This window comes from Erithacus rubecula (genome assembly GCF_903797595.1).
Source record: "Erithacus rubecula genome assembly, chromosome: 15".
Classification (NCBI taxonomy): Eukaryota; Metazoa; Chordata; class Aves; order Passeriformes; family Muscicapidae; genus Erithacus; species Erithacus rubecula.
In genome coordinates this window covers 3820-26896 of record NC_136667.1, presented here as the reverse complement: position 1 = coordinate 26896, position 23077 = coordinate 3820, and positions in this window count along the sequence as shown.

Below are 23077 nucleotides of genomic sequence, written 5' to 3'. Positions count from 1 at the left end.
ATTAGGATCAATGGAAAGATACAGGTTTGTGTCTGAAATTCAGGTTCCTGTTGCACATTAACTACTTTCACCCCCTTCTGGATCTCAAAACAGGCGTAGGAGAAATGCACATAGATCTTGCACTGAACTGGGGAGGAGGAGATTTTTTTAATTGGCTTTTCAGCTAGTGAAACAGATAGGGAGGAGGAAAAGAGAAACGGAGTTCCTTTAAAGACATTAGCTGAAATGAGGTGGGTGTTTTCATGGAGATATATGGCAAGTAAATATGTTGTGTCAAAACCATAGGGTTTATATTAGGTTTGTTACTGTTCAAATTTATGTTAAAATTACAATAAAATGAAAACTTGAAATAGTTTTATCAATAGTACTGGTAAGCAGAGAATACATTAATTTCACACAAAATTCTCCAGTATACATTAATGGCAGATAAAATATATCAGAATATAGTTAGTATTTGTTGAAAAAAGCTATAGAGACACACTATGATCTGGTTAGCTTTTCTATCACAGAAATTCAGTGACCGTCCAAAAGGCAATATAAAACCAAAATTTATGGCCACAATCCTGGTAGCACTTATGTTTTTTCCCTTGAAACAGTCACACTGACATCAAAACCAAAACTTAAGCTAGAGTATGCACAACTGTATAGCTAGTTGCTGGATAGATGCCTGTTATCTTGCAATAACCCGTGTATGTATTGGCTATGCATGGTACATCTGATGATTCAAATCTTCTGAGAGGAAAATTGCTTTTCCTCATGCTTTCTCAATCAGACAGGTTAGTATAGTATGGGTTTTCTTATCTTTACATAAGGCAACAGTCAAATTTCAAATAATCTAATTATGTGTTCAAATCATCTAACTTTGATGAACTTCTCTGTAAACTAAGATACGAGAAATGTGATGCATTGAGTTAAAATTAAAGAAAATTAAAATTAAGAATGCTGCAATATAATTTCTAAATAGTGGGAGTAGGGAATGGGGAAAAGGGATCAAAGGACTGAAGCCTTATGCCTTGAAAATTAAGTTTAGTCACTGGAATATTTTTCCTTCGACCTGTTTTTGAGCTGTCACATTGGAGTGAATAAGGTACCCTGCTCAAATCACAAAAGCAGCCTTATAGATAAGTCTCTTTACCTGCACATATGCAGATATTTTGCAGATTGCAAAATCAAGCTTGTTTCATTAACTAAAAAAAAAAAAAAATTTCTCAAAGTACTATGCATGAAAAGCCTGATTTTTCCTCACCCAGTCCCGATCCTTTCTTCAAATACAACCATGCTGAATATATCAGGTGGTGAAAGACCAGGTGGTAGGTTGTACATCAAATAGAAGATCTGTGCTGTGGGAGAAGGAGTCTCTGATGGAAAGAGGATTCGTGGGTTAAAAATTCCAATATGCTTTTTAAAAGTGCTTTTAGAAGAGAGGCTCTTGTCATCATCAACAAGAATATGTCCTTTCACGCAGGCACAGTATGTAGGTTGCTTACAGATTTAGGTACTTTTGAGGATCCTGATTATGTTGTCCACCCACACTGGCATAGTACCATGCATTACATTTAGTACAGAGTTCAGTAACTGTAACAGATTGTGACAGCTTAATGTCAGATACTTACATGGAATGGTTCACTTTCCTGTGTGGGATATTCAGGGTGTCGCCAAACATTGGGAACTAATTGCACTCCACCAAATGTTGAGTACTCAAGGGTGGCATCTGAATGATGCATCGGGTGTTTAGCTGAAATTTGAATCGAACTGAGAGAAGGTCATAGCTTCTTGAATTGCACTAGAGGTTGGTCAATGCACCAAATCTCAACCAGCAGCAGAGATCCCAATCAACTCTTATAGTCCCCGAGCTTCCAGAGCCGTCCGAGAGATTTGGGCTGGCAGTGTGAACTCTGAGGCTCAGTTGCTCTGTCACTCCAGCAGCATTTTAGGATGCACTTTGGGACATAGACATTGAAAACTTTTACAAGAGCCAAATAAAAGTGAACAGACGCCAGGCACATCCACATGAATACTGCAAGAAGGAAATACCAGAGGAGCATGGCCACAGTGATGCAGAGGCCTGGCTGGTTGAATGAGGTCAGCCAGGAATTGGTGAGGAAGACAATGTTCAGCATCAGCAGCACAGCAGCTCAACAAAAGTTGAGCAGGATTTTTGAGGGGCTGTCTGTCTGCACCTTCCTGAAAAGAAAGGGAAAGTTCACAAGGTTATCACTGCATCATCCAATTTACAGCCTACATACAGGAATATTCCAGATCCTTGATGCAATATCTCACTCATGTCCAGGGGTAAATTTTTGAAATGACAGAAATTTTTACTCTTTACAGACTGTGAGAGTGGTGAGGCCCTGGCACAGGTTGTCCAAAGAAGCTGTGGCTGCCTCATTTTGGAAGTGTTCAAGGCCAGGCTGGACACTGTGATTTGGAGCAATGTGGTCCGGTGGGAAGTGTCCCTGCCAATGGCAGGGTGTTGGAACTAGAGGACCTCTAAATAATCCCTTCCAATACAATGCATTCAATGATTTTGTGAAATTTAGGTACATAGAAATTGCTGAACAGTTCAGACAGGTGCTTATATTGAAGTATAAGTATTCAAATTTCCCTAATTTTGCAATGGTCAGATGTCAAATAATGCAATATTTATACTGTCAGCTCTCAGTCTTCCCTCTTATGCATCACAGCATCAAATATTAGCAAACATTCTGACAATTGCTGCAAAAGCGCTATTGCCAAAATAGTAAAATTAGTGTAAGAGAAAGGATCAGACTTAAGGGTTAGGTATGTCATGACTGTTATGTCCAAAAAAAGGGAAGAAGCACCACATCCTGCATAGCTGATCACAGTCAATATATGATCATGTGTGACATCTATTTTTGTTTGGGCCAAGTCCTGTGTTACAAGATAAATAAACAGTTGTTTGCCAAAACAGACTTCGAAAATTCCTTTCCACACTTTCACATTATGAAATTACTGTTCTGATTACTGCTACTTTTGGAGATTTTCCATTAATATATTTATGTGTTTCTTATTATATAGTCTCACAGAATATCCAAACTAATACATGGTAAATTAACCAGCAGTTTTTAAAGTGTCCAGCAATAAGTTGTAAAGCTAGAAAAGCTGTTCTTCAGAAACCACAAATTGAATATGGATTCCAGGATCTCACCAAAATTATTCCACCTGGAGCTCACTTTGTAGGAGAAACTATTTTGTTTCAGCGGCAGCTGCCACACTTTGGAACTGCACAAACATGCTAAATGCCTTGGCGCGTGGTAGATCCTCCCTGTCCAGAAAGCTCTACTGCAAAATCAGAAAACAGATTGGGCCCTGCTTCTCCACAGCTGCTGCCAGGAGGAACATTGAAAGAATTTTGTGGTTCCCTGACACAGCTTCTCTTCTATTTCTTGAAACTTTGAACCTTAGACTAGTAACCTACATCTCTGATGTCCTGTAGATGATGCTGTCAAAGATCAGTAGCTGTGCTGATTTCCAAAGTGACAGTGAGAGGTGTGATCTGAAAATCAGACTGAATTCTTCTTGCTTGAAGGAAAACTTGAGCAAGTGTCTGAAATCGGAACTATTTCGATTCCTTTCTGTAAAGGTACAATTTTACTCCCGGGAGGGCTATTGCCTCAGGGAAGAGGGTCACACTGACATAGGGAAAGCATCCCAAGGAAAAGGTGGGGCCTCACCCTATCCTGTGGGCTGTGTCCTACTGGGAATAGACAATTCAATCTACTTGGTTTGCTTAGAACCCGCATGTCTCTTTGTCTTTGTTGCAGCCCATTCTCAGGCAGTCATCCCAGCTTTTGACATTTTACATTTACAGGCAGTTTTCTCTGTATTACAGAGAAATAAGAGGCAATACATAATATCTCCCATATTTATACTAAACCTCACTTTCTGATGGAGCATAGATAAAAATTTCAAGAGCATTTAATGTCATTAAATGTCGCTGGCAGTTAATAAATTTAACACAATACTTCCGACACAATAAATAACACATTAAGGTCGATTAAGTTATACTGCGAAGTACAAACTACATCTGTAAAATAAAATTGCTTTGAAGCAAGTGACATTTAAAGGACTTTACACCATTAAATTATTATAACTGAGGTTTTTTGTTACTGCTGATTTTGGCAACATTGCCAACATATCCAAGAGCTTGTATAGATATGTATCTCCCATCTCTTCTCCAAAACTAATGATGGCTTTGTTTAGTGCCATGGGACTTTCTGGGAGATGATTCATTAAGTACTCACCAGCAAGACTCCAAAATGGGTAAGATAGTTACAAAAACAGATTGTATAATTCATATCTGCATATTCCATTTCACACCCTGATGTATTCAAACCACTAGTCCATCTGTGTAATAGAGAAAAAGGATTTTTAAGCAGAGTTAGTCATCCTCCATCTTTTATAGCTCTGCAGCATGCAGGGTGTGGGAAAATGAGCTCAAGTTAGTGTCAGTGCCAAAATACTCCTCTAAGTAGATATTACAAAAGTGGTGAAGTGAGCTTTATTTCACAGTGAAATGATCTTATTCATGGCCCTTTGCCTGGGACTTGGATTCAGCATGCTAAAATTCTAAATCAAATAGTATTTCTCCCAGACTAAAACTGCCATCACTTAGAGCCCTGGAGGTTTTTCCACTGCCAAAAAGTATTTCTCCCAGACTAAAACTGCCATCACTTAGAGCCCTGGAGGTTTTTCCACTGCCAAAAGCCTCCTCTAAATAGACATTACAAAAGTGATGAAGTGAGCTTTATTTCACAGAGAAATAGGCCCCTGTTTATGTCCAGGTCCCCGTGCTGCATCAGAGCTTCTGCCTGCTAAAATTCCAAACAATCAGCATATTTTGCAGATGCAAACTAGCACCACTTCGAACCCTGGTTGCTTTTTCAGTGCCAACCACCTCTTCTAAATAGACGTTTCCAAACTGGTGAAGAGAGCTTCATTTCACAGAGAAATAGGCCCCTGTTTGTGTCCAGAGCCCTGTGCTTGAGACAGGGCTTCTGTCTTCTAACATTCCAAAGAGTTGAAAAATCTCCCATATACTAACTGGCACCAGTTAGACGCCTGGCTGTTCTTTGAGTGATATCACCTTATCTAAACTGACATTACGAATGTGGTGGCGGGGTTTTTGTTTCACAGGTTAAAGGGCCAGTATTCGTGTCCAGTGCCCCGGGCCTCAGGATTTACTCCGCCTCCTCAAACAACAAACAACTGAATATTTCACCCAGACGCAAGTTGCCATCACTTAGAACTATGTCTGCTTTTGGAGCGACAAAGGCCTTCTCCAAATGGTGTTGATAAACTGGGAAGGTGAGTATTTTTTCATAGTAAAAAGGCCAATGATCATGTCTGTGACCCTGTGGCTGAGACTGAGCTACTGCATGCCGAAGTTCCAAACAGACCAGGAATTTTCCCAAAGTAAAGATGCCACCACTCAGAAGCCTGGCTGTTCATTGAGTGCAAAAATCCAGCTCTAAATAGACATTACTGAAGTGTTGAAGTGAGCTGTATTTCACAGAGAAATAAGCTCCTATTTGTGTCTGTGCCTGAGACTGGGCTTCTGCCTGCTAAAATTCCAAACAGTTCAGGGTCTCTCACAAGCACAATCTGGTACCACTTAGAAGCCTGGCTGTTTTTTGAGTGCCAAACACCTGCTATAAACTGACATGACCCAAAGTGTCGAAGTGAGCTGTAATTTACAGTCAAATAGGCCCCTGTTTATGTCCAGGTCCCTGTGCTCGAGAGTGGGCACTGTTTTCTGCAAGTATTAACAAATCTGGTTTTTACCCAAACCCCAGCTGCCACCACTTAGAAGACTTGCTACCTTTAGAGTGACAAAGACCTCCTTCAGACCGGTATGGGAAAACTGGGAGGGTGAGTACTTTTTCAAAGCGAAAAGTGCCAATGTTTTTTCCCGGGGTCCTGTGCCTGAGACTGGGCCTCAGCCTGCTAAAATTCCGAACGGATCAGAATTTTTCCCAGGCAGAACCTGTCACTATTTAGAACCCTGGTAGGTCTTTGAGTGCCAGAAGCCTCCTCTAAATAGACATTAGAAAAGTGTTGAATTCAGCCATATTTCGCAGAGAAATGGGCCGGTTTTTGTCTCCAGTGCCCAGTGAATTAAACACGGCTTCTGCCTGCTAAAATTCCAAACAGTCCAGGATCTCTCACAGACACACCACATAGAACCCTGACAGTTCATTCAGTAGCAAAATACTCCTCTAAATATACATTACAAAAGTGATGATGTGAGCTTTATTTCACAGTGAAATAAGCCCCTGTTTTTGTCTGTGCCTGAGACTGGGCTTCTGCCTGCTAAAATTCCAAACAGTTCAGGGTCTCTCACAAGCACAATCTGGCACCACTTAGAAGCCTGGCTGTTTTTTGAGTGCCAAACACCTGCTATAAACTAACATGACTCAAAATGTCGAAGTGAGCTGTAATTTACAGTCAAATAGGCCCCTGTTTATGTCCAGGTCCCTGTTCTTGAGACTGTGCTCTGTCTTCTGCAAGTATTAAGAAGTCTGGTTTTTCTCCAAACCCCAGCTGCCACCACTTAGAAGATTTGCTACCTTTAGAGTGACAAAGACCTCCTTCAGACTGGTATGGGAAAACTGGGAGGGTGAGTAGTTTTTCAAAGCGAAAAGTGCCAATGTTCTTGCCAAGGGCCCTGAGCCTGAGACTGGGCTTCTGCCTGCTAAATTTTCGAACGGATCAGATTTTTTCCCAGGCGCAACCTGTCACTACTTAGAACCCTGGTAGTTCTCTGAGTGCCAAAAGCCTCCTCTAAATAGACATTAGAGAAGTGTTGAATTCAGCCATATTTCGCAGAGAAATGGGCCCATGTTTGTCTCCAGTGCCCAGTGAATTAAACACGGCTTCTGCCTTCTAAAATTCCAAGCAGTCCAGGATCACCCACAGACACACCACATAGAACCCTGACAGTTCATTCAGTACCAAAATGCTCCTCTAAACATACATTACAAAAGTGATGATGTGAGCTTTATTTCACAGTGAAATAAGCCCGTTTTTGTCTGTGCCCGAGACTGGGCTTCAGCCTGCTCATATGCCAAACAATTTAGGATCTCACAGACACCATCTGGCACCACTTAGAACCTGGCTATTCATTCATTGCCAAACACCTGCTCTAAACAAATCTTACAAAAGTGGTGAAGTGAGCTGCATTTCACAGAGAAATAGGCCTCTCTTTGTCTCCAGTGCCCAGTGAATTAAACATGGCTTCTGCCTGCTAAAATTCCAAACAGTTCAGGGTCTCTCACAAGCACAATCTGGCACCACTTAGAAGCCTGGCTGTTTTTTCAGTGCCAAACACCTGCTCTAAACTGACATTACCAAAGTATCGATGTGAGCTTCATTTCTCAGGGAAATCAGCCCCTGTTTGTGTCCAGGTCCCTGTTCTTGAGACTGGGCTCTGTCTTCTGCAAGTATTAACAAGTCTGGTTTTTACCCAAACCCCAGCTGCCACCACTTAGAAGACTTGCTACCTTTAGAGTAACAAAGACCTCCTTCAGACCGGTATGGGAAAACTGGGAGGGTGAGTACTTTTTCAAAGCGAAAAGTGCCAGTGTTCTTGCCCAAGGCCCTGCGCCTGAGACTGGGCCTCAGCCTGCTAAATTTCGGAACAGATCAGAAATTTTCCCAGGCGCAGCCTGTCACTACTTAAAACCCTGATAGTTCTCTGAGTGCCAAAAGCCTCTTCTAAATAGACATTAGAGAAGTGGTCAATTCAGCCATATTTCGCAGAGAAATGGGCCCATGTTTGTCTCCAGTGCCCAGTGAATTAAACACGACTTCTGCCTTCTCATATCCCAAACTGTCCAGGATCTCACAGACACCATCTGGCACCACTTAGTACTTGGCTGTTCATTCATTGCCAAACACCTCCTCTAAGTACATCTTATAAAAGTGGTGAAGTGAGCTGTATTTCACAGAAATAGGCCCCTCTTTGCCTCCAGTGCCCAGTGAATTAAACATGGCTTCTGCCTGCTAATATTCCAAACAGTTCGGGGGCTCTCACAGACAAATCTCTTAGAATCCTGTACCTATACATCGAGCCCAGTACCAAAATCCTCCTCCTAGAACCTTAGAACCTAGACATTTCAGAACTGTTGAAGTGAGCGCTATTTCACAGAGAAATAGGCCTCTCTTTGCCTCCCGTGCCCTGTGAATTAAGCATGGCTTCTGCCTGCTAAAATTCCAAACAGTTCAGGGTCTCTCACAGGCACAATCTGGCACCACTTAGAAGCCTGGCTGTTTTTTGAGTGCCAAACACCTGCTCTAAACTGACATTAACAGAGTGTTGAAGTGAGCTTTATTTTACAGTGATGTAGGCCCCTATTTGTGTCCAGGTCCCTGTGCTTGAGACTGGGTACTGTCTCCTGAAAGTATTAACAAATCTGGTTTTTACCCCAACCCCAGCTGCCACCACTTAGAAGACTTGCTACCTTTAGAGTGACAAAGACCTCCTTCAGACCGGTATGGGAAAACTGGGAGGGTGAGTCCTTTTTCAAAGCAAAAAGTGCCAATGTTCTTGCCCAGGGCCCTGCGCCTGAGACTGGGCCTTAGCCTGCTAAATTTCCGAACGGATCAGAATTTTTCCCAGGCGCAGCCTGTCACTACATAGAACCCTGATAGTTCTCTGAGTGCCAAAAGCCTCCTCTAAATAGACATTAGAGAAGTGTTGAATTCAGCCATATTTCACAGAGAAATGGGCCCATGTTTGTCTCCAGCGCCTAGTGAATTAAACACGGCTTCTGCCTGCTAAAATTCCAAACAGTCCAGGATCTCCCACAGACACACCACATAGAACCCTGACAGTTCATTCAGTACCAAAATGCTCCTCTAAATATACATTACAAAAGTGATGATGTGAGCTTTATTTCACAGTGAAATAAGCCCCTGCTTGTGTCTGTAAGACTGGGCTTCTGCCTGCTAAAATTCCACACAGTTCAGGGTCTCTCACAAGCACAATCTGGTACCACTTAGAAGCCTGGCTGTTCATTCATTGCCAAACACCTGCTCTAAACAAATCTTACAAAAGTGGTGAAGTGAGCTGCATTTCACAGAGAAATAGGCCATTATTTGTCTCCAGTGCCCAGTGAATTAAACATGGCTTCTGCCTGCTAAAATTCCAAACAGTTCAGGGTCTCTCACAAGCACAATCTGGTACCACTTAGAAGCCTGGCTGTTCTTTGAGTGCCAAACGCCTGCTATAAACTAACACGACCCAAAGTGTCGAAGTGAGCTGTAATTTACAGTCAAATAGGCCCCTGTTTATGTCCAGGTCCCTGTTCTTGAGACTGGGCACTGTCTTCTGCAAGTATTAACAAATCTGGTTTTTACCCAAACCCCAGCTGCCACCACTTAGAAGACTTGCTACCTTTAGAGTGACAAAGACCTCCTTCAGACCGGTATGGGAAAACTGGGAGGGTGAGTACTTTTTCAAAGCGAAAAGTGCCAATGTTCTTGCCCAGGGCCCTGCGCCTGAGACTGGGCTTCTGCCTGCTAAATTTTCGAACGGATCAGAATTTTTCCCAGGCGCAGCCTGTCACTACAAAGAACCCTGATAGTTCTCTGAGTGCCAAAAGCCTCCTCTAAATAGACATTAGAGAAGTAGTGAATTCAGCCATATTTCACAGAGAAATGGGCCCATGTTTGTCTCCAGTGCCCAGTGAATTAAACACGGCTTCTGCCTGCTCATATCCCAAACAGTCCAGGATCTCACAGACACCATCTGGCACCACTTAGTACTTGGCTGTTCATTCATTGCCAAACACCTCCTCTAAGTACATCTTATAAAAGTGGTGAAGTGAGCTGTATTTCACAGAAATAGGTCCCTCTTTGCCTCCAGTGCCCAGTGAATTAAACATGGCTTCTGCCTGCTAATATTCCAAACAGTTCGGGGACTCTCACAGACAAATCTCTTAGAATCCTGTACCTATACATCGAGCCCAGTACCAAAATCCTCCTCCTAGAACCTTAGAACCTAGACATTTCAGAACTGTTGAAGTGAGCTGTATTTCACAGAGAAATAGGCCTCTCTTTGCCTCCCGTGCCCTGTGAATTAAGCATGGCTTCTGCCTGCTAAAATTCCAAACAGTTCAGGGTCTCTCACAGGCACAATCTGGCACCACTTAGAAGCCTGGCTGTTTTTTGAGTGCCAAACACCTGCTCTAAACTGACATTAACAGAGTGTTGAAGTGAGCTTTATTTTACAGTGATGTAGGCCCCTGTTTGTGTCCAGGTCTCTGTGCTTGCGACTGAGCACTGTCTGCTGAAAATATTGGCAAAACTGTATTTTACCCAAACCCCAGCTGCCACCCCTCAGAAGAATTGCTACTTTTAGAGTGATAAAGACCTCCTTCAGACCGGTATGGGAAAACTGGGAGGGTGAGTACTTTTTCAAAGTGAAAAGTGCCAATGTTTTTTCCCAGGGCCCTGTGCCTGAGACTGTGCTTCGGCCTGCTAAAATTCCAAACGGAGCAGGATTTCTCCCAGATAGAAATGGGAGCTACTTAGAACCCTGGTAGTTCTTTGAGTGCCAAAATACTCCTCTAAAGTGACATTTCAAAAGTGGTGAAGTTAGCTTTATTTCACAGTGAAATAATCCCCTGTTTTTGTCCAGGTCCCTGTTCATGAGACTGGGCTCTGTTTGCTAAAAGGATGAACTAATCCCGATTTAGTCCAAACCCCAGCTGCAACCACTTAGAAGGCTTGCTACCTTTGTAGTAACAAAGGCCCCCTACAAACTGGTATCAAAAAACTAGGTGGGTGAGTTTTTTTTTCCACAGCTAAAAGGCCCAATGATCTTATTCATGTCCTTTTGCCTGGGACTGGGCTTCTGCATGCTAGAATTGTAAATCAAATAGTATTTCTCCCCGACTAAAACTGCCATCACTTAGACCCCTGGAGGTTTTTCCAGTGCCAAAAGCCTGCTCTAAATAGACGTTACAAAAGTGGTGAAGTGAGCATTATTTCACAGTGAAATAGACCCCTGTTTGTGACTAGGTTCCTGTGCCTGAGTCAGGGCTTCTGCTTGCTAAAATTCCAAACAATCAGCATATTTTGCAGATGCAAACTAGCACCACTTTGAACCCTGGCTGTTTTTTGAGTGCCAACCACCTTTTCTAAATAGACATTACCAAACTGGTGAAGAGAGCTTCATTTCACAGAGAAATAGGCCCCTGTTTGTGTCCAGGGCCCTGTGCTTGAGACAGGGCTTCTGTCTTCTGAAATTCCAAAGAGTTGAAAAATCTCCCATATACTAACTGGCACCAGTTAGACGCCTGGCTGTTCTTTGAGTGACATCACCTTATCTAAACTGACATTACAAATGTGGGGGCGGGGTTTTTGCTTCACAGGTTAAAGGGCCAGTATTCGTGTCCAGTGCCCAAGGCCTGAGGATTTACTCCGCCTGCTCAAACAACAAACAAATCAATCTTTCTCCCAGACGCAAGTTGTCATCACTTGGAACTATGTCTGCTTTTGGAGCGACAAAGGCCTTCACGAAACTGGTATTGAGAAACTGGGGGGTGAATATTTTTTCAAAGTAAAAAGGCCAATGTTCATGTCTGTGATCCTGTGCCTGACTGAGCTTCTGCATGCTGAAATTCCGCACAGATCAGGATTTCTCCCAGACTAAAGATGCCAACCCATAGAAGCCTGGCTGTTCATTGAGTGCCAAAATACTCCTCTAAGTAGATATTACAAAAGTGTTGAAGTGAGCTGTATTTCACAGAGAAATAGGCCTCTCTTTATCTCCAGTGCCCCGTGAATTAAACATGGCTTCTGCCTGCTAAAATTCCAAACAGTTCAGGGTCTCTCACAAGAACAATCTGGCACCACTTAGAAGCCTGGCTGTTTTTTGAGTGCCAGACACCTGCTCTAAATTGACCTTACCAAAGTGTCGATGTGAGCTTTATTTCTCAGTGAAATCAGCCCCTGTTTGTGTCCAGGTCCCTGTGCTCGAGAGTGGGCTCTGTGTTCTGCAAGTATTAACGAATCTGGTTTTTACCCCAACCCCAGCTGCCACCACTTAGAAGACTTGCTACCTTTAGAGTGACAAAGACCTCCTTCAGACCGGTATGGGAAAACTGGGAGGGTGAGTCCTTTTTCAAAGCGAAAAGTGCCAATGTTCTTGCCCAGGGAAACTCTTGCTACCGTGTTGTGAGTTTTATTTCACAGCGAAATAGGTCACAGTCTGCATCCAGGAGCGGACTTCTGCCTTCCAAAATTCCACACGGATTAGGATTTCTCCCAGGTCCTGCCTGCCACCATTTAGAACCCTGACTTCCTTTGGAGTGACAAACTCTTCCTCCAAACTGGTATCTGGAAACCAGGAGAGTGAGTTTTGTTTCACCGGGAAAACGGCCCAAGTTTATGTTTATGGGTCTGTGGCCACGTACAAGCCTCCACACACTAAAGTTCTGAACGTATCAAGATTTCTCCCAGACCCAAGCTGCTACTGCTTAGAACCCTGGCTGCCTTTGTAGTGTGAAACAGCTCTTCTCGACTAATATCATGGAACTGGGGGGGGGGGGGGGGGGAGGGGGTGTGTAAATGAGTTTTTCTTTATAGAGAATTTATTATTTTTCCCTTTCTTTTTGTACCATAGCACTAAGTAGAGTTCCCTGTAAGACTTACACAGTTTTTGTCATTCCTAGTCATCCACCCTACTTAGGCATAGGTGTAGTACTTCTTTGCAATAGCTAATGAATAATTATGTAGCTGAATAAATTATCTAAGTTATCTCACTATGCCGCTGAAACACAAAGTTTTCTTTCTGACCAGATTTCTGCCCTTTTTGTCAAAGTACTTTTGTTATAAAGGATAGCATTTTCATTTCCTATAAAGTTTTCTTTTATATTGAAAAAAGACTCACCTTTCTCTCCTTGCATGCACTCACCTCACTTTCACTTCAGAGGAGCCAAACAGCTGCAGGTCTTCTGAGGCCTTTTATACCTCGTGGAACTTGCTCCACCTTTTCTGTGGGAGGAGGAGGAGGACCCAATCAGGGGTATATTAACTCCAGACTTTGCTAAGGGCCTTCATTCCCTCTCTGGGAATCAGAGAGAGAATCAGCTGAGATAAGAGGTCTTTCATTTCTCTGAAGTGGTTGTTTCACCTTGTCTCAGTTTGTTTTTTTCAATAGATGGTTTTGGGTATCTAAAACAGCAGAGGATTTGAAAATACAGCAAAGGAATTAGCATTAAACACAGGGAGTATTTCAGTTTCTCCTTTTGGGTCACATATTCAGAGGCAACAAGGCACTTTTGCAATTTTTGGCTTTTTTTGTTTTTTGTTTGTTTTTTGTTTTTTTTTTTTTTAATTTTGTTTTTTTTTAGGAGGAATACAACTTCCTGAAATTCTAGGTTGTGTCAACCTGGCACACGAGATTTTTTTTAAGCAGGTTTGTCTTTTCACAAAAGGCTTCTGCTTTGTCTCAAAGAGGATATTTGAGATCAAGGCTTCAGATGAGTAAGTTGAGGACTGTGACCAGAAGAAGGAGGCTGAGCACGGTATGCAGTTAGAAATTACTGGTGGGGGATGGGGGGCCAGTTTTGAAGGCAGCACAGTGCAAAATGTCCTTTTGTAGGTCGCCAATGCTTTTCATGAGAGCAGCAGATGCATTTACACGCCTTATAGGGCATAGATATAGCTGCCTCGCTCACAGCAATGCCCTGTATTTTGTCTCTTGCTAACTCAGGTGCCAATCATAATAACAGCCACTGGCTTAAACTTAGGATAAAGCCAGAGATAGAAGGACTGATCAGGAGCAGGTGAGTAGCTGAGTAGCAGGCACTTGCAGCTTGTTATGTGGGGTGTAGTTGGGCTCCAGATGATATCTGCTGATTGAGGTGAGATATCTGGAGGTATTAAGTTATCCTGCAGGGCTTTGACTTTTGTCTTTAATTCCTTTCAGGTATAGCCGGATCAAATCCACGGCAGAGAGCCCCATCCCAGGCGAGGGGCTTGCCCCGAGAAGGTCGGTCACAGTTTGCCTTTTCAGGGCAACCATAAATGGTGATTCTGTTAAGGGAATATTTTTTTGTTGTTGTTAACGAAGCTGAATATTGGCAGTCATGGGGAAGCGACAAGGTGAGTAGTTGCTGGCAGACAGAAGGAGCTGTTATTGATCAGGTCTCAATCTCTGGCGCAACTCTCAGCATTTGTTATCTGCGCATTTTATGCGACGCACTTGAATTACACCGAGATCGCTCTCACCAAAAGGCATCACCCTGCGAGGGGGGATGAAGAGTGCGTCCCAAGCACCCGGGCATTTCTGGGAGGCGGTGACTAATGGAATTACCTGATTTTGGCTGTTGTACTGCTCGGAGCAAGTACAGTCGTTTGATTTTCTTTATCGCAGCTGACTAAGAGACTACAGCCTGATGATTGCAGCGATTTGCTACACGGCTGAACTGCTTTTCCTCACAACTGGCATGGATTCCCATCCCTGGATATCTGACAGATAAGTGGAGGGTTCAAACTCACAGAGGGGATGAGAGCGGGATGCTGGGTCCGGACTTGTCAGGAGGGATTCTTAAGGCAGCTTTAGATGCGGGGATGTCCAAGAAGCAGCCCCTTAGGCCCCATAATGGGCAAGTCTCAATTTGATCTCCCTGCTGAGGTGCACAGGGTAGAGCAGTTCCGGTGGGTGTCACCTCACTTGTCCGTGGTGCAGTCTGCGTCTTTTGCGTGTGTTGCATTGTAAGTGTCTTGCCTTAGCCCTTTGATGGGCATATCAGAAACTCTGGAGTTGTTCTTAGCATCTCAGATGTCCGCATTCCTCGGCCCGGTGCCCGTACCACGGAACCTCCCTTCTGGATCTGAGCAGGCATCCGAATAGCATCTCTGCCTAAAAGCCTCCAGTCTGATGTCTATAAAGTCTTGTTCTGCGCCATATTGACCGCTATGCTCTTCAAGGACCCATTACAGCAGATTGGGACTCAGAAGAATGTGAAGATAGGGAGAAGATTCTGCCCACAGTATCCTGTGCCATCTTTCTCTGTGACTGCTAGAAGAAATGCTTCCGCTAGCATCTTTTTCTCGCCTTGTCAGCTTGCTATCAGTCTCCACTCGGTCATCTCATTTTGCAGTCTCTCATCTTCACGGTCATTCATCCAGCCCAGTTTTTTCCTCCTCGTGCCATCCCCTCGTTTGTCATGTCCCGTGTCACGGGTCCCTGCGGGCATTTGTCCCGGAGCTGCTCTGCCCTGCTGCTTAGTCAGGGTGTGGGTGCGATAGGAGCAGTCCTAGGGACTTGAAATTTGTAAAGTGGGGTGTATTGGGCTCGAGAGGATAATATGCAGATTGAGCCAAGAGGTCTGGAGGTGTTAAGTTCCCCTGCAGGGCTTTGACTTTTGTCCTACCTTTTTTTCAGCTGCAGATGGATTCAATCTGAGGCAGAGGGCCCATCCCAGCTGAGAGGGCTCCCCTGAGAAGGTCAGTCCTTGGTTTTTTTTGCAGGGGAATCATAAATGATAAGTGTATTTACAGCACTTTTGTTTTCCTTCTTTTCATAGGAATTAAAGCTGGCTATCTGCAGTGAAGTTGAAGTGGGCAAGGTGAGCAGTGACCTGTTTACAGAAGCAGCTGTTTTTGCCGAGGTCTCCATTTCTGGTGCGACTCTAAGTATCCATTACTGTTTGTGTTTGCTCTTTTATTATGCTGAGATCTCCTCACTGACCTGGCAACAGTCTCTGTTCACCGCTCATGGGAGCTCTCCAGAAGTATCAGAAGAATGTCTGACGAACCCTTTGCCTTTTCCTCTTTGGAGGTGCCACCCGGGCAGCCTTTGGCATCGGCCGAGCTATTGCGGTGAGTCGGGGAGTTTGGGGGGCGGAGCGTGGGTCCGGTCTAGTTTCAGCCCTGCCACATCACCTTGTCTCCTCTTACTGCAGGTCTCTCCTGTGAAGATGGCATCAGGCACTGAGAGCGGCTAAAGCTCCCCTAGGACTCGGGCATTTTTGGGAGGCGGTGAGTAGTGGCATTATCTGGTGTTGGTCAATGTGCTGCTAAGAGGATACACTGATGTTTACTTCTCTTTTTTGTAGCCGACTAAAAGGCAGCATCCTGGTGCTGGCAGGAATTTTCCAGCTTGCAAGAGGCTTTTGATCACACCTGACATGGATTCTCTTCCCTGGTTCCCTGGATATGAGACAGATAAGTGAAGGGGCATGACTCGCTGAGGGGAGGAGAGGGGGATGCTGTGTCTGGACTTGTCAGGAGGGATTCTTAAGGCAGCTATAGAGGCGGGGGTATCCATGAAGCAGCCCCTTAGGCCCTATAAGGGGCAAGTCTCAATTTGATCTCCCTGCTGAGTTGCACAGGGTAGAGCAGTTCCGGTGGGTGTCACCTCACTTGTCCGTGGTGCAGTCTGCGTCTTTTGCGTGTGTTGCATTGTAAGTGTCTTGCCTTAGCCCTTTGATGGGCATATCAGCAACTCTGGAGTTGTTCTTAGCATCTCAGATGTCTGCATTCCTCGGCCCGGTGCCCGGACCGTGGAACATCCCCCTCTGGATTTGAGCAAGCATCCAAGTAGCATCTCTGCTTAAAAGCCCCCAGTCTGATGTCTGTTATAGTCTTGCTCTGTGCCGTATTGACTTCTGTGCACTGCAAGGATCCGTTACAGCAAATTGGGACTTGGAATAATGTGAAGATAGGGAGAAGGTTCTGCCCACAGGATTCTGAGGCATCCCTCTCTTTGATTGCTAGAAAGAAGGCTTCTGCTAGCATTTTTTCCAGTCTTGTCAGCTAGCTATCAGTCTCCCCTAGGTCATCTCATTTTGCATTCTCTTGATCTTCTCAGCCCTTCTTCCACCTGAGAGTTTTTTATTCTGCGAGAGTTCTTTATTCTGCTTAATGTCATCCCCTCGTTTGTCGTGTCACAGGTGCCTGCAGGTATTTGTCCCGGAGCTGCTCTGCCCTGCTGCCTAGTCTGGGCATAGGCGAAGGACAGGTCCTAGGCATTGGCAATTTGTAACGTGGGGAGTAGTTGGGCTCTAGAAGATAATATGCAGATTAAAGCCAAGATGTCTGGAGGTAGTAAGTTCTCCTGCAAGGCTTTGACTTTTGTCCTACCTTTTTTTCAGCTGCAGATGGATTCAATCTGAGGTAGAGGGCCCATCCCAGCTGAGGGTGCACCCCTGAGAAGGTCAGTCACAGTTTGCATTTACCGGGGCTAGAGTAAATGATGAGTGTGTTTACAGCATTTTGTTTTTCTTCTTTTCATAGGAATTAAAGCTGGCTATCTGCAGTGAAGTCGAAGTGGGCAAGGTGAGCAGTGACCTGTTTACAGAAGCAGCTGTTTTTGCTGAGGTCTCCATTTCTGGTGCGACTCTAAGTATCCATTACTGTTTGTGCTTGCTCTTTTATTATGCTGAGATCTCCTCACTGACCTGGCAACAGACTCTGTTCACCGCTCATGGGAGCCCTCTAGAAGTATCAGAAGAATGTCTGACGAACCCTTTGCCTTTTCCTCTTTGGAGGTGCCACCCGGGCAGCCTTTGGCATCGGCCGAGCTATTTCGGTGAGTCGGGGAGTTTGGGGGGCGGAGCGTGGGTCCGGTCTAGTTTCAGCCCTGCCACATCACCTTGTCTCCTCTTATTGCAGGTCTCTCCTGTGAAGATGGCATCAGGCACTGAGAGCGGCTAAAGCGCCCCGAGGACCCGGGCATTCTTTGGAGGCGGTGAGTAGTGGCCTTATCTGGTGTTGGTCAATGTGCTGCTAAGAGGATACACTGATGTTTGCTTTTCTTTTTTGTAGCCGACTAAAAGGCAGCATCCTGGTGCTGGCAGGAATTTTCCAGCTTGCAAGAGGCTTTTGATCACACCTGACATGGATTCTCTTCCCTGGTTCCCTGGATATGAGACAGATAAGTGAAGGGGCATGACTCGCTGAGGGGAGGAGAGGGGGATGCTGTGTCTGGACTTGTCAGGAGGGATTCTTAAGGCAGCTATAGAGGCGGGGGTATCCATGAAGCAGCCCCTTAGGCCCCATAAAGGGCAAATCTCGATTTGATCTCCCTGCTGAGGTGCACAGGGTAGAGCAGTTCCGGTGGGTGTCACCTCACTTGTCCGTGGTGCAGTCTGCGTCTTTTGCGTGTGTTGCATTGTAAGTGTCTTGCCTTAGCCCTTTGATGGGCATATCAGCAACTCTGGAGTTGTTCTTAGCATCTCAGATGTCTGCATTCCTCGGCCCGGTGCCCGGACCGTGGAACATCCCCCTCTGGATTTGAGCAAGCATCCAAGTAGCATCTCTGCTTAAAAGCCCCCAGTCTGATGTCTGTTATAGTCTTGCTCTGTGCCGTATTGACTTCTGTGCACTGCAAGGATCCGTTACAGCAAATTGGGACTTGGAATAATGTGAAGATAGGGAGAAGGTTCTGCCCACAGGATTCTGAGGCATCCCTCTCTTGATTGCTAGAAAGAAGGCTTCTGCTAGCATTTTTTTCCAGTCTTGTCAGCTAGCTATCAGTCTCCCCTAGGTCATCTCATTTTGCATTCTCTTGATCTTCTCAGCCCTTCTTCCACCTGAGAGGTTTTGATTCTGCGAGAGTTCTTTATTCTGCTTAATGTCATCCCCTCGTTTGTCGTGTCATAGGTGCCTGCAGGTATTTGTCCCGGAGCTGCTCTGCCCTGCTGCCTAGTCTGGGCATAGGCGAAGGACAGGTCCTAGGCATTGGCAATTTGTAACGTGGGGAGTAGTTGGGCTCTAGAAGATAATATGCAGATTAAAGCCAAGATGTCTGGAGGTAGTAAGTTCTCCTGCAAGGCTTTGACTTTTGTCCTACCTTTTTTTCAGCTGCAGATGGATTCAATCTGAGGTAGAGGGCCCATCCCAGCTGAGGGTGCACCCCTGAGAAGGTCAGTCACAGTTTGCATTTACCGGGGCTAGAGTAAATGATGAGTGTGTTTACAGCATTTTGTTTTTCTTCTTTTCATAGGAATTAAAGCTGGCTATCTGCAGTGAAGTCGAAGTGGGCAAGGTGAGCAGTGACCTGTTTACAGAAGCAGCTGTTTTTGCCGAGGTCTCCATTTCTGGTGCGACTCTAAGTATCCATTACTGTTTGTGCTTGCTCTTTTATTATGCTGAGATCTCCTCACTGACCTGGCAACAGACTCTGTTCACCGCTCATGGGAGCTCTCTAGAAGTATCAGAAGAATGTCTGATGAACCCTTTGCCTTTTCCTCTTTGGAGGTGCCACCCGGGCAGCCTTTGGCATCGGCCGAGCTATTTCGGTGAGTCGGGGAGTTTGGGGGGCGGAGCGTGGGTCCGGTCTAGTTTCAGCTCTGCCGCATCACCTTGTCTCCTCTTATTGCAGGTCTCTCCTGTGAAGATGGCATCAGGCACTGAGAGCGGCTAAAGCGCCCCGAGGACCCGGGCATTCTTTGGAGGCGGTGAGTAGTGGCCTTATCTGGTGTTGGTCAATGTGCTGCTAAGAGGATACACTGATGTTTACTTCTCTTTTTCTAGCTGACTAAGAGGCAGCATCCTGGTGCTGGCAGGAATTCTCCAGCTTGCAAGAGGCTTTTGATCACACCTGACATGGATTCTCTTCCCTGGTTCCCTGGATATGAGACAGATAAGTGAAGGGGCATGACTTGCTGAGGGGAGGAGAGGGGGATGCTGGGTCTGGGCTTGTCAGGAGGGATTCTTAAGGCAGCTATAGAGGCGGGGGTATCCATGAAGCAGCCCCTTAGGCCCTATAAGGGGCAAGTCTCAATTTGATCTCCCTGCTGAGGTGCACAGGGTAGAGCAGCTCCGGTGGGTGTCACCTCACTTGTCCGTGGTGCAGTCTGCGTCTTGTGTGTGTGTTGTATTCTACGTGTCTTTCCTTAGCCCTTTGAGTGCAGTATCAAACATCCTGGTGTCATTCATAGCACCTGCACTGTCTTCATTCCTTGGTCCGGCACCTGTGCCTTCAAGCCTTTGACTCAGGAGCTTGGACAGTTATCTGAATCTCATCTCTATTTTGAAGCATCCAGTCAGATGTCTTTCAAGACTTTTTTCTGAGCTGTATCGACAACTGTGCACTGCAAAGATCCATTCCATCAAATTGGGGCTGTGGAAGAATGCGAAGATAGGGAGAAGATTTTCGGGATCCATCTCTGCAGTTCTTGGAGTAAACGCTTCTGCTAGCATCCTTTTCCAGTCTGAATGGCTCTCTTTCAGTCTCCCCTCAGTGATATGCTTTGCATTCTCTTCTCAGTCATTCTTCAGTCAGAGTTTTATCTTAGCTAGCATCTTCCCCTCCTTTGTCATGTCCTGCGTGTCAAAGGGTGCCCGCACTTATTTGGGCCGGAGCTATTCTGCCCTGCTGCGTAGTCCGGGCATAGGTGGGATAGGACCGGTCCTAGGGACTTGCAATTTGTAAAGTGGGGTGTATTGGATTCTAGAAGATAATATGCAGATTGAGCCAAGATATCTGGAGGTGGTAAGTTCCCCTGCAGGGCTTTGACTTTTGTCCTACCTTTTTTCAGCTGCAGATGGATTCAGTGTGAGGCAGAGGGCCCATCCCTGCTGAGAGGCTGCACCCCTGAGAAGGTCAGTCACAGTTTGCATTTACCGGGGCTAGAGTAAATGATGAGTGTGTTTACAGCATTTTGTTTTTCTTTTCATAGGAATTAAAGCTGGCTATCTGCAGTGAAGTTGAAGTGGGCAAGGTGAGCAGTGACCTGTTTACAGAAGCAGCTGTTTTTGCCGAGGTCTCCGTTTCTGGTGCGACTCTAAGTATCCATTACTGTTTGTGTTTGCTCTTTTATTAAGCTGAGATCTCCTCACTGACCTGGCAACAGACTCTGTTCACCGCTCATGGGAGCTCTCCAGAAGTATTACAGGAATGTCTGACGAACCCTTTGCCTTTTCCTCTTTGGAGGTGCCACCCGGGCAGCCTTTGGCATCGGCCGAGCTATTTCGGTGAGTCGGGGAGTTTGGGGGGCGGAGCGTGGGTCCGGTCTAGTTTCAGCCCTGCCACATCACCTTGTCTCCTCTTACTGCAGGTCTCTCCTGTGAAGATGGCATCAGGCACTGAGAGCGGCTAAAGCTCCCCTAGGACTTAGGCATTTTTGGGAGGCGGTGAGTAGTGGCATTATCTGGTGTTGGTCAATGTGCTGCTAAGAGGATACACTGATGTTTACTTTTCTTTTTTGTAGCCGACTAAGAGGCAGCATCCTGGTGCTGGCAGGAATTTTCCAGCTTGCAAGAGGCTTTTGATCACACCTGACATGGATTCTCTTCCCTGGTTCCCTGGATATGAGACAGATAAGTGAAGGGGCATGACTCGCTGAGGGGAGGAGAGGGGGATGCTGGGTCTGGACTTGTCAGGAGGGATTCTTAAGGCAGCTATAGAGGCGGGGATATCCATGAAGCAGCCCCTTAGGCCCCATAAAGGGCAAATCTCAATTTGATCTCCCTGCTGAGTTGCACAGGGTAGAGCAGTTCCGGTGGGTGTCACTTCACTTGTCTGCGTCTTGTGTGTGTTGTATTGTATGTGTCTTTCCTTAGCCCTTTGAGTGCAGTATCAAACATCCTGGTGTCATTCATAGCACCTGCACTATCTTCATTCCTTGGCCCGGCACCGGTGCCTTCAAGCCTTTGACTCAGGAGCTTGGACAGCCATCTGAATCTCATCTCTTTTTTTGAAGCATCCAGTCAGATGTCTTTCAAGGCCTTTTTCTGAGCTGTATTGACAGCCGTGCCCTGCAAAGATCCATTCCAGCAGATCGGGGCTGTGGAAGAATGCGAAGATAGGGAGAAGATTTTCGGGATCCATCTCTGCAGTTCGTGGAGTAAACCTGAATGGCTCGCTTTCAGTCTCCCCCCAGTCATCTCATTTGCATTCTCTTGTTCTTCTCAGTCATTCTTCAGTCAGAGTTTTATCTTAGCTAGCATCTTCCCCTCCTTTGTCATGTCCTGCGTGTCACAGGGTGCCTGCACATATTTGGGCCGGAGCTGTTCTGCCCTGCTGCATAGTCAGGGCATAGGTGGGATAGGACCGGTCCTAGGGACTTGCAATTTGTAAAGTGGGGTGTATTGGATTCTACAAGATAATATGCAGATTGAGCCAAGATATCTGGAGGTGGTAAGTTCCCCTGCAGGGCTTTGACTTTTGTCCTACCTTTTTTCAGCTGCAGATGGATTCAGTGTGAGGCAGAGGGCCCATCCCTGCTGAGAGGGCTCCCCTGAGAAGATCAGTCACAGTTTGCATTTACCGGGGCTAGAGAAAATTATGAGTGTGTTTACAGCATTTTGTTTTTCTTTTCATAGGAATAGGTTTTTCTTTTCATAGGACTGGCTATCTGCAGTGAAGTCGAAGTGGGCAAGGTGAGCAGTGACCTGTTTACAGAAGCAGCTGTTTTTGCCGAGGTCTCCGTTTCTGGTGCGACTCTAAGTATCCATTACTGTTTGTGTTTGCTCTTTTATTATGCTGAGATCTCCTCACTGACCTGGCAACAGTCTCTGTTCACCGCTCATGGGAGCTCTCCAGAAGTATCAGAAGAATGTCTGACGAACCCTTTGCCTTTTCCTCTTTGGAGGTGCCACCCGGGCAGCCTTTGGCATCGGCCGAGCTATTTCGGTGAGTCGGGGAGTTTGGGGGGCGGAGCGTGGGTCCGGTCTAGTTTCAGCCCTGCCACATCACCTTGTCTCCTCTTACTGCAGGTCTCTCCTGTGAAGATGGCATCAGGCACTGAGAGCGGCTAAAGCGCCCCGAGGACCCGGGCATTCTTTGGAGGCGGTGAGTAGTGGCATTATCTGGTGTTGGTCAATGTGCTGCTAAGAGGATACACTGATGTTTACTTCTCTTTTTCTAGCTGACTAAGAGGCAGCATCCTGGTGCTGGCAGGAATTTTCCAGCTTGCAAGAGGCTTTTGATCACACCTGACATGGATTCTCTTCCCTGGTTCCCTGGATATGAGACAGATAAGTGAAGGGGCATGACTCGCTGAGGGGAGGAGAGGGGGATGCTGGGTCTGGACTTGTCAGGAGGGATTCTTAAGGCAGCTATAGAGGCGGGGATATCCATGAAGCAGCCCCT